General features: G+C 40.6%; 1 long non-coding RNA gene across 1 annotated transcript in view; it reads right to left on the reverse strand.

Annotated features, from left to right (window-relative positions):
- Positions 1-5,863: 5,863 nt before the first annotated feature.
- The window catches only part of LOC132816098 (uncharacterized), a 105,251-nt gene continuing 98,572 nt past the window's right edge, over positions 5,864-12,542 (reverse strand). Inside the window, exons 2-3 of the long non-coding RNA XR_009644745.1 lie at positions 8,170-8,279; positions 5,864-6,107 (exon numbers count right to left, since the gene is read on the reverse strand). This is a non-coding gene — a long non-coding RNA (uncharacterized LOC132816098). The remainder of the gene's footprint in view (positions 6,108-8,169; positions 8,280-12,542) is intronic.

Consider the following 12,542-nt stretch of genomic DNA (forward strand, 5'->3'; position numbering starts at 1 on the left):
TTATTATTGAGACTTGATTGCAGGGTGAACAGGACTGGGAACTCAATATTCAAGGGTATTTGATGATCAGGAAGTTAATCAAAAAGGAATAGGAAGAGTGGGAGCATTGTGAATAGGCAAAAAGGAAATGGAGATGGGGTAGTGTTGTAAATAAAGGTTACACGTGATGTGAAATAAGTTTGGGCACAAATGTCTGAAATCTGCAAGTGTCTTCACTGGCGTCTTGTGACATTTCTGTCTTTCCCATCAGTGGAGAAATGTTAATGTCCCATGCCAATGCTGCTGCCTCCAGTTCACAAGGAATTAAGATTTATGTACCTGACATCTTCCTGGCTATTTGGGCTCTTTCCTCCTGTTACGAACCATCAATTCTGAAGTTAAAAATTACACAACACCAGGTTATAGTCCAACAGGTTTAATTGGAAGCACACTAGCTTTCAGAGCGACACTCCTTCATCAGGTGATAATCCGAAAGCTAGTGTGCTTCCAATTAAACCTGTTGGACTATAACCTGGTGTTGTTTGATTGTTAACTTTGTACACCCCAGTCCAACACCGCCATATCCAAATCATCAATTCTGAAAACAGAGAAAAGAAAGTAGTGAGTGTCCTGCCAATCAGAACAGGAAATTCTGGAGAATCTTAGCAGGTCTGGCAGCATCTCTGAAAAGAGCAACAGAGTTAATGTTTTGAATCCAATATGACTCCTTATCAGGGCTGAAATTGCAGGTACCCACTCTGACTTTCTTACTGAGTATTCTCATAGTGAGTGGTAAGATAGGAAATGATATATTAATAAAGCAAAATGTGCACTGTATGAGATCATTAACAAGGCAACAATGCCCCCAGTGAGAATCGTGGAAACATAGTTAAAACATATAACAAACTGCTCCTGATTTTGAGATGGGCCTCTTTGGACTTCTCGGGTGATTCTGCCATATTTCTTGCCATAGCCTACTGTGAGATTCTGCCAATAGAATTTAACGTAGATAAGTGTGAAGTCATATACTTGACAGTATGTTAGTTAAATAGAGAGAGAGAAAGAGAGACTCTGAAAATGTGTAACACAGCGGAATCTGGGTGTTATTGTGCATGAAATTCAAATATTTAGCACAGAAGTGGACAAATGGAATTTTTATTACTTATGCTGTTGTGACACTTAAAATGGTCTTAAAACAAGGAGTAAAACAAAGATCCAACTTGTTTCCTTACAATATACATTAAGGAGACTCAAGACCAGGGGAATCACACCTATCTCAGCTCCGTAGTTTCTACTTAATAGGCTCCTTTCAGTTTATTTGCTGGATACTGTGGCTAATATTTCAGCTAACGTTTTAATCACCTCCACATTATTTAATCTAATTAATGGATACCAATGTTAGGATTTTCAACTTATCATACAAACTCCGACTGACCTGATACTTTTAATTTCAAAGAATCATAAAATCATATTATACAGAAGAAGTCTTTGAGCCATCAAATCTACACTGACTAAACTACTCTAAATCTACACTAGTCCCACTTTCCAGCACTTGGCCCATAGCCTTGAATGTTATGACATTTCAAATGCTCATCTAAGTCCTTTCTAAAGGTTGTGATATTTCCTGCTCCCTATTATCTTCCCAGGATGTGCAAAACAGATTTTCAACACTTTCTGGGTGAATAAATGTTTCATCAAATCCTCTCTAAACTTCCTGCCTTTCACCTTGAAATTATATCCCCTTGTTATTGACCCTGGCATCTGCCAACAAAGTGGAAAATTGCCCAGGTGTGTCCTGTATACAAAAAGCAGGAAAATCTAACCCAGCCGATTACTGTCCCATCAGTCTTCTCTTAATCATTAGTAAAGTAATGGAAGATGTCACTAACAGTGCTATTAAGCAGCACCTGCAGATGTGATAAGGTCGAGTGAACTTTAGTTTTAACGGTTCGTCAAAAACTGGTAACAAAACTATAGTGATTCCATGACTTTAATTTTCCATTATTCATGCTTTGTTTTCAATGGACAATGTAGCAAGCTCCAAAATATGATCCTTAAATCTCTCCACATTTAAGGAGCTCCTTCAACCTTATTCAAAATCTCCTTATTTGACTCCCTGTAAAACCTTTACTGGATAATGCCTCTGTGAAGCGCCTTGGAGCATTCTTCCATGTTGAAGACACTTTATGACTGCTAGTGATTGTTATTGATTGAATCAAAATGAATCACAACATTAAATACTAATGAAATTAAAAAATGACAAGAAACAGGAAAGGATCAGTCCTTGAGAGCATCCTACAATCATTGTAGCAGCAGATTTTAAGAGTTTGAATTGAAAAAATGTCTGAACTTGCAAACTTCAAAAGTATATGATACTTTTTAGCACACTGAGTATTCTGTGTTGATGTGTTTTGGAAGAAAAGTTAAAACTACAATGTTTATAAATTGGATCTGTGCTGAAAGAGCTCCAGGAGAAGCTGAATTCTGAGCTGTTGCCTATTTCATGAACAAGCTGTGTTCTCAGTGGTATGTAACGAATAAGATCAATCAGCAATTCCTGGACTATCACGATATACAGATTGCTAGCTAACTGGCTATCTGGTTTTGAAAGCAAAGATTTTATTACTTCCTTTGTCACTTATATGTCAAGAAAAATTATATTTGTCACTCATCGGCTGTAAATTTAATTCATTAATACACTGTTGGATTTATTATGAGAGAAGCCACAAGGTAATGTAAACAATAGCCCCCAAGTTAAAAACGGCTTTACCCATTCCCAGCTGTGAAAGGATAATATCAGCCATATAATTTTCAGAGTATTAGAGATCATTTGGTTCTAAGAAATAACTAATATTATCTTGAAATTTATTGCTTTGATATGGCATTACTTTGTTCATTTAAAAATATGTCAACATCCTTTTTAAAAGGAAAGGAATGAATAGGAAAGGTTTGGAGGAATATGGGCCGGGTGCTGGCAGGTGGGACTAGATTGGGTTGGGATATCTGGTTGGCATGGACGGGTTGGACTGAAGGGTCTGTTTCCATGCTGTACATCTCTATGATTCTATGACTCTATGAATGGTATGCTGATGTGTTTCTAAGTCAATATCATAGACAGGAAGTTTTTACCATGCATTGGTCTGAGTAGGAAAATGTGCTCACAGTTGGGGTTATTTTAGTAGAAGGAGTTCTCGTAGTGTACCAACATTTTAACCCTCCTTTCCCGGCAACTAGCAAAAAGGGAGCATGGAAATGAAGGCAGCTTATTGCCATGGCAGCACCTTCCAAAATTCCCATCATCCCAGTGCTGTTACATTGAAACATGGAAAAGAACAGACGAGCCCAACTCTTTGCTATAAATTTAGTTTAAGGATGTTATAGTTACCATTGAGTGATGTCCATGTCAATAGGTCAGTGAAAGCTAACAAGCAAGTGTAACAAGCTGTTAGGAAGGCCAATGAAATGGTGGCCTTTATTGGAAAAGGACTTGAGTACAGGAGTAGTGAAGTCTTGCTCCAATTGTATAGGAGCTTGGTCAATCCCCTCTCTCCTCCAACCGCTATTGAATAAATACTGCCCCCCACACTTCACTTCAGCTCTGACAAAGAGTCATCTAGACTAGAAACATTAATTTGCTTTCTCTCCATGGATGCTGCCTGATCTCCAGCATTTTATGTTTTTGGTGCAGGTACATAGTTCCGTGAAAGTGGCACCACAGGTAGATAGGGTGATGAAGAAGGCGTTTGGCATATTTGCCTTCATCAGTCAGAAGGCTGAGTGCTAGGGCAACATTGGAAGAAAAATATACAATATTTGTCACCCTGATATAGGAAGGATGCTATTAAACTTGAAAGGTGTTGGGGGGGGGGGAAGGGGGGGAGGTGTAAAAAAATATTTTCAAGAATATGATTGAGACTGGAGGATTTGACTTATAAAGAAAGGCTTGGACATTTTTCCCTGGAGTGTAGAAGTCTTATAGAAATTTATCAAATCATGAAGGGCACAGATAAGGTGAATAGCCAATGTCTTTTGCCCAGGGTAGGGGAGTCCAAATCTAGAGGACATAGATTTAAGGTGAGAGTGGAAAGATTTAAAAAGGACTTGAGGGCAACTTTTTCACGTGGATGATGGTGTGTATATGGAGTGAGCTGTCAGAGTAAGTGGTAGAGGTGAGTACTTATACAACATTTAAAAGACATTTGAACAGGTACATGGTTAGGAGAGGTTTACAGGATACAGGTCAAATGGATGCAAATGAGATTGATTCAGGTTAGGAAACCTGGTCAGCATGGACAAGTTGGGCTGAAGGGTCTGTTTCCATGCTGTATGACTCTATGACAATTAAGGTGCACTAGACCTGTGAACTGGGCCCATATTCACCAGATTTTCAAAGTACGAGAGGTGATGTCATTGAAACCTTCAAAATACTTAAAGCGATAGACTGGCTAAATGCAGGTAATTATTTTCCCTGGTTGAGGAGTCTAGAATCAAAGGACACAATCTAAAACTAAAGAGGAATGCCATTTAGTACTGAGGTGAGGAGAAATGTTTCCACTCAAAATATTGTGTGAATGTTTAGAATTCTCTACTACAAAGGGCTGTAGAAGCTCAGTATTTCAGTGTGTCTAAAGTAGAGATTGATAGATTCTGATTAACAGTGGTGTAAAGAGTTATAGAGATTGCATGAGTGAGTGACTTTGAAATGTATGATTAGCTATGACCTTCTTAAATGGTGGAACAGGCTCAATGGGCTGAATGTTCTTATGACACAAGGGAAAATTTATCTTGTCAAATTATGTTATTGATGTTCCAAGTTCAAGTAATTCAACTTGGGGTCATCATTAATGATTCTTGAAGCTGTGAATTCAAGAATGGGGGAAACTTAAAACCAAACTTTATAAGTTAAAACTGAAAATGTGTTGCTGGTTAAAGCACAGCAGGTCAGGCAGCATCCAAGGAATAGGAAATTCGACGTTTCGGGCATAAGCCCTTCATCAGGAATGATTCCTGATGAAGGGCTTATGCCCGAAACGTCGAATTTCCTATTCCTTGGATGCTGCCTGACCTGCTGTGCTTTAACCAGCAACACATTTTCAGCTCTGATCTCCAGCATCTGCAGACCTCATTTTTTACCCGAACATTTATAAGTTAAAAATTACATAACACCAGGTTATAGTCCAACAGATTTATTTAGAAGCAGTAGCTTTTGGAGTGCTGCTCCTTCATTAGATGGCTGTATAAATCAAAACTTTTTAAAAAAATTTCTTAAAGATACAATGAATCCTGAATGTAAGTTCACATATTTAATATTTTGTTATTTGGCATTTCTTGTGGATGATGAGGCTAGATGAGGGGCTAGATTGAAAATTAGTTTCAGTGATGGTCATCATGACAATTATCATTGAATTTTCACTTAATATGTTTGAGGACAAAGAAATCAGCTGCCCTTATCTGGTCTGGTCTAGATGTGACTCCAGACATCCAGCAATGTGTTTGATTCTTAACTGCTCACTGAAATGTTCAGTTCAAGGATAATTGGGCCTCGCCGGTGATAACCACGTCCCAGGGGAGAATAAGGAAACTGTATAAAATTACACAGAATCCTGCAGGTGTTTGATAAATACAACATTATGTGATGAAGTTACTTTAAAAAAATACATAATTCAATCTGGCTTATAAATTGCTCCAACTTTTTCGCCTTCGAAAATCATATTCAGATATAATCAAGATTTGGAGATGCCGGTGTTGGACTGGGGTGTACAAAGTTAAGAATCACACAACACCAGGTTGTAGTCCAACAGGTTTAATTGGAAGCGCTAGCTTTCGGAGCGCCGCTCCTTCATGAGGTGGTTGTGGAGGACACAATTGTAAGGCACAGAATTTATAGCAAAAGTTTACAGTGTGATGTAACTGAAATTATACATTGAAAAATACCTTGATTGTCTGTTGAGTCTTTCATCTGTTCAAATACCATGATAGTTTCACTTCTTTCGTATGTAAATCACAAAACTTCTTTTAAAGGTTGCATTCTCAGGTTAACTGTAACAATTGGTGTTAGCCAGATAATATGTTGAAGGTGTTAGCCCCCATGTTCTCGTCTGTGCCATGATGTTTAGGTTGATTCTAACCTAAAAAGTGAGATAACAGAGTTTTACATGAATTCATGCAGATTTTGAGCAAAGTACAATGTAACTCTGCAAGTACAAATCCACCCCACAAATGTATATGTATCTGTGTTCATGTGGGTCTTTATGTCCGTGTGTGCAATCATACTTTGTGTACAATGTCTCAGATACCATCATCACCATCCCTGGATATACCCTGTCCCACTGGCAGACGCAGCAGAGGTGATGGCACAGTGGGATATAGTCCAGGGGGAGTTGGAGTCCTCAAAATTAATTCCAAACCCTGTGAAATTTCATAGCATCATGAAGGAAATCTCATACTGATTACAATGTGCACCCTTCAGCTGATGAATTATTGCTCCTCCATGTTGAACAATACTTGGATGAAGCACTGAGGATGGCCAGGGCTCAAATGGTACTCTGGGTGGGGGATTTCAATGTCCAGCTCAGCAGCAGCATTGCCGATTGAGCTAGTCAGATCCTAAAGGACATAGCTGCTAGACTGGGTCTACAGCAGGTGGTGAGGGAACCAACAAAAGGAAGAAATATATTTGACCTCAGCCTTACCAATTTGTCAGCTGCAGAATGCATCTGTCCATAACACATAAGACTGATTATCGCACATTCGCACATTTACTATCTATGCTACTTAACTATGTGATTGGCCTATATTGCTCGCAAGACAAAGTTTTTCACTGTGCCTTCGTACACATGACAATAAATTCAATTCAATACAATTCAATTCAATTCCTTGAGGGGATATTGTCCCAACTTCATGTTGAGTTGGGCGGCATTAAATGGAATGATTTTGAACAGATCTAGCAATTCAAAACTGGGAATGCATAACGAACTATGGGAAATCAGTAATAGCAGAATTGTAGTCCAGCACAATCTGCAACCATATGGTCCAGCATATCCCTCACACTGTCATTACCATCAAACCAGGGGATCAATCCTGGTTCAATGAAGAGTGCAGGAAGGCATGTCTGAGACAGTACCAGGCATATTTGAAAATGAGGTGTCAACCTGGTGAAGGAACAACACAGTAAAAAGTGAGGTCTGCAGATGCTGGAGATCAGAGCTGAAAATATGTTGCTGGTTAAAGCACAGCAGGTTAGGCAGCACCCAAGGAACAGGAAATTCGACGTTTCGGGCCAGAGCCCTTCATCAGGGGAGGGCTCTGGCCCGAAACGTTGAATTTCCTGTTCCTTGGATGCTGCCTAACCTGCTGTGCTCAACCAGCAACACATTTTCAGAAGGAACAACACAGCACTATTGCCTGCCAAAAAGTGGAAGCGTTATGTGAAAACTGCGCTAAGAGGTCCCGCATATAACAGGTCCATGCTCTGCAATCCTGCCACATCTAGACAAGAATGGAAGTGGATAATATCCCCACCCTTTGTACTGGCAGAACTAATCAGTTTCAAAAGGTAGGGATGAAGCATTTGTAACAGCCAGAAGTACCAAGTCAATGATAAATCTCAGCCTAATCAGTGGTCCCCAGCATCACTGGTGCCAGTCTTCAGACAATTTAGCTCACTCCACATGTTATTAAGGAACAGCTGAAGATACTGGATAGTATAAAGCCTGTGGGCTCTGACAATATTTCAGCAACATTTCTGAAAAGTTGCGTTCCACAACTTGCTTCACACCAAGCTGTTCCAGTACAGCTATAACACTGGCATCTACCAGACAATGTGGAAAGTTGTTCAATAAGTACACAAAAAGCAGGACAAATCCAACCCAACCAATTAACACCCCATCAATCTTATCTCAGTCATCAATAAATTGAGGGAAGATGTCATCAACGGTGCTATCAAGCAGGATTTGCTTAGCATGAACTAGCTCACTGATGCCCAGTTTGAGTTCTGCCAGGGCAACCCACCTCCTGACCTCATTAAGTCTTTGTTCAAACATGGACAGAAGAACTGAATTCCAGACGTGAGGTGAGGATGGCTGCCTTTAACATTAAGATTACGTTTGACTGAGGGTGGCATCAAAGAGCCATGGCAAAATTGAAGTCAGTGGGAATTGGAGGTAAACTCTCTGCTCTTTGATTTCATACCTGGCCCAAGACAAGATGGTTGTTGTTGAATGTCAATTATCTCAGCTCATCTCCAGAAGAGTTCCTCAGGGTGGTGTCCCAGGCCCATCCATCTTCAGGTGCTTTGCCTGCTGAATAAATTTTAAACAATGCATACCTTATAAATCAACATATATGGTTAAGCAGCAATGCAGTCCACATAACAAGAAAAGACACTGGAGTTTAAAGCAGATTCACAAAGACAGGCCAGTCATGGCAGATGAATAGAAACAAATGAAGTGTAATGCTGGTTTCAGATTAAATGTTGTACCAGAATGAAAGAGGAAGAATCTCCTTGGAGGAGATGCACACAACCACTTCTCCAACCTAGAGAAGCATTTATTAGAGTAATTACATCATTAGCAGAAATGCAATGCATTTATCTAGACTTTTACACATTTCTGACAAGACAGTCACATAATGGCAATATCGCTGTATTTGTAATCCAGAGGAATAAACTAATGTTCTGGGACATTATTTTAAATATCACCATGGCACCTAACTTATTAATTGGGAAAGGAAATCCATTCTCTTTACCTGCTCTGACCTACATGTGACTCCAGATTGACAGTAAAGGTTGACTACTAACTGCAGTCTGAAATGCCCATCAACCTACAAGGGCAATTTGTGATGAGCAACAAATGCTAGCTATACCAATGACACCCACATCTCATGAAAGAATGAAAAAAAAGTGGACTAAATCAAGCAATGACTATAGTAAAGATTTCAGAGCAATAGCTCATTGGCGTAACCACTTTCTGAAATGAAAATGTCTAATTTTGTGGTAGAAGACTAAGGATGGAGACATATGAGGGTTTGAACGATGTAGGAAATGGTGAAATTGTGATAGCATCAGATGAGGAGGCTGATGAGGCCTATCTAAACTTTGGAAGCATCTCCCTACATCTTTTTTCTAGTAATCAAATGATGAGGTGAGTTTCTTGCTGGGCAGCCAATTAACAAGGATTACAGCTTGTTAAATACTTTATTAACAGTCCAACTGTCCTTATTACTATTAATCCTCCTAGCTTACCAAATCCACTGAACAAGCTGGATGTTGAGAATCCTAAACATGGAATCCAGCGCAGGTATCTGCTGACTTCAGTTCACCACTTGCTCCAAAAGACCTCCATGTTCAACACTGGACATCAATATCTCAAGGTATGTTCTATGGACACAAGCCACATGTTCTCTTTACTCAGCGAGTAGTATGGATATGGAATGCTTTGCCTGCAACGGTAGTAGATTCTCCAACTTTAAGTACATTTAAGTCGTCATTGGACAAGCATATGGACCTACATGGAATAGTGTAGGTTAGATGGGCTTCGGATTGGTATGACAATGTGCTGCTGGAAAAATGCAGCAGGTCAGGCAGCATCCAAACAGCAGGAGAATCGACGTTTCGGGCATGAGCCCTTCTTCAGGAATGGTATGACAGGTCGACGCAACATCGAGGGCCAAAGAGCCTGTACTGCACTGTTATGTTCTATGTTCTATGCAACTCACATCCACAAACATTGACAACCAATGTCAGTCTAAGAACCCACATGTTCTATCTCTGATCCACTTTCATAATGCCTCCTCATCTGTACTTCAACACTGTGGCTCAGGGTGCATTGGAGCCTATCATTGTAATGCTGCAGCAAAGATCCTATGTGCTCAGGGACACACACCTAATGCATGCATTAGATCAGGCCGTATCTTTGGGCTCTTCAATTGCTGCCACAGTTCACAATCACTCTGAGCCCACCTGGATGCTCTCAGCATCTCTGCCTTGAATTGCTTTGTCTTGCCTTTTTGCACTTTGCTTCATCAACTGGAGATACCAGGCCCCATATTACTACAGTCTTACCTTACAGTTTAGCATGACCACAAAACCAGGAAGCTTGTCATGGTTATCAGCATACCTTAGTCAAGCTAAGGGAAGTAGATTTTGTTTAGGAGTCCCAGCACATTAAGTCAAGGGTAACCTCTGATACTAGTCAATGGGCTTGGACATTGTCAGTCAGCTACTCAGGATGATCAGGGTCTGCATAATATCTATATAAGTGGTGAGGTCCAAATGCCACCAGCTGTGTTTTACCTTTCTGCCTTATTTTGGGATGCTTTCCTCCTGGAATGAGAGAGGGACAGCTATTAAGGGAGATGCAAATGAGTGGCACAAGTGTTAGTTTTGGTGTAGGTGGAAAGGCATCCTGATCCAGTGAGTAGGCAGTGCAGAGGACATAAGGATGGTATGGTATGATCCCTTGGTGGGATATGGGTATAGTAACAGAGGTGGAGTGAGTGTAAGGTACCAGAGAACAGATGATGGCACTTGTAGTGGCAGAGTGGAGAGAGTCATTGATCTTTTTCATACATTGTTCTGCATTTCTCCAGATGCATTGACAAGCTGGCAGTCTTGAACTAGGCTGGCATGGTCTAGTACTATAGTCTCGTTTGCCTGTGTTAGGGGGAAGAGGATGTTGCTATGCGTGCACCAACTGGCCCAACAGGGTCTCCATCTCCTGCCCACAAAGCAGCATCAATTTCCCCTTAGCTGTAAGTGAAAGCAATGTTGATCTTTAAGTGAATATCTGCTGATTAGTGCATTGTTCCAGGAACGGCACATGTAAAGATGGGGCTAGAATCAGATTGGAAGGATGCCATTGGGTGGAGTAGATAGTTAATGAGACATGTTTTGCAAGATATGATGTTAAATCTTGCGAAGCCTAAAGGCAAGAATCCCTCCAAAAAACCTTGACGTAACTCAGATTTAGTTGTAAAAACGTAAGATTCAGCCCTAAAATCGTTCACAGACTGCTAAAAGATATACTTGCCAAAATGAACAGTTTCTAGCAATTTATTATTTTACAGCAGCAAAACCATGAACTCCTATTATTCCACATTGACAATATCAATGAAACACCCACAAACCTTTGTATGCCCAGCAGCCAAACCGTGAATGGGAAAGCTTATAAAACAATTTCAATGAAAAACCACAAGACGCGAGAAGACAAGATTTACAGTGGTGCTAGACTTTATGCGGGACTGAAATTAACATGTGGCAATTTTCAGATGTAAAACCATGCCGACAATCAAGTCCCCAGCAGGAATTTTTGTGCACACCTTTGATGTTTGGATGAATGTTTGGATAAACTGAGGTTGTGGATTGTGAAGTTTGGAACATTTTATGTAAAAGTCACAGCTTTTCTAGTGTGGCACGTGTCTATGTCCCTGTGAGCTGTAAGGATACTTAGATTTTAAGAACATGAGAAATAGGAGTGAAGAAGATTTGCTGGCCCCTTCAGCCTGCCTCACCATTCGATAACATTGTGACTGATCTCCCTCAAGCCTTAAATCCTCTTTCACACCAGCTCTTCATAGTCCTGGACATACTGAGATTTTAAAGTACGATCTGTGTACTCTTTCAATACTTTCACTGATCTAACCTCCCCAACTTATGGAGTAGGAATTTCCAGGTGTTCACTAGCTGCAGAGAGAAGGAATTCCTTTGTACCTAAGTTTTAAATGAGTGTCCCCTTATTCTGTAAATCCTTCCTTGAGGTTAAGACTCCCCTACTAGTGGAAGCACCTTTTCAACATCTACTATGTCAAGCCCCCTCAGAATCATCCCTCATTCTCCTAAATTCTGAGACATAGTCACTGCGATTCTTGTGGAGAGAGGAGGAGAACTTCTTCAAATTAGGCATCTTTGCAAGAGGATTCGCAGTAACGTTAAAATCAACTAGGCAAAAGAGAGGACTGCAGATGCTGGAAATCAGAGTCTAGATTAGACCTGCTGTGCTTTTCCACCACTCTAATGTAGACTCTGATTTCCAGCATCTACAGTCCTCACTTTTGCCCAAAGCAGAATCGCTGAGCAGACATGCTCTGACATGTAGAAACAGGTTGAAGGGCCTCTCAGTGCAGGTATTTTTATTAACTGCCATGTTGCTCACCTCTCCATGGGAAAAGTTAACCACATTGCTATGGCTCAAGTGTCACATGTCGGCCAGGCCAGGTAAGAATAAGACCATAAGACATAGGAGTGGAAGTAAGGCCATTCGGCCCATCGAGTCCACTCCGCCATTCAATCATGGCTGATGGGCATTTCAACTCCACTTACCTGCATTCTCCCCGTAGCCCTTAATTTCTTGTGACATCAAGAATTTATCAATCTCTGCCTTGAAGACATTTAGCGTCCCGGCCTCCACTGCACCCTGCGGCAATGAATTCCACAGGCCCACCACTCTCTGGCTGAAGAAATGTCTCCGCATTTCTGTTCTGAATTTACCCCCCCAATTCTAATGCTGTGTCCACGGGTCCTAGTCTCCTCGCCTAATGGAAACAATTTCCTAGTGTTCACCCTTTCC

Source organism: Hemiscyllium ocellatum, chromosome 5 (assembly GCF_020745735.1).
Source record: "Hemiscyllium ocellatum isolate sHemOce1 chromosome 5, sHemOce1.pat.X.cur, whole genome shotgun sequence".
Taxonomy (NCBI): domain Eukaryota; kingdom Metazoa; phylum Chordata; class Chondrichthyes; order Orectolobiformes; family Hemiscylliidae; genus Hemiscyllium; species Hemiscyllium ocellatum.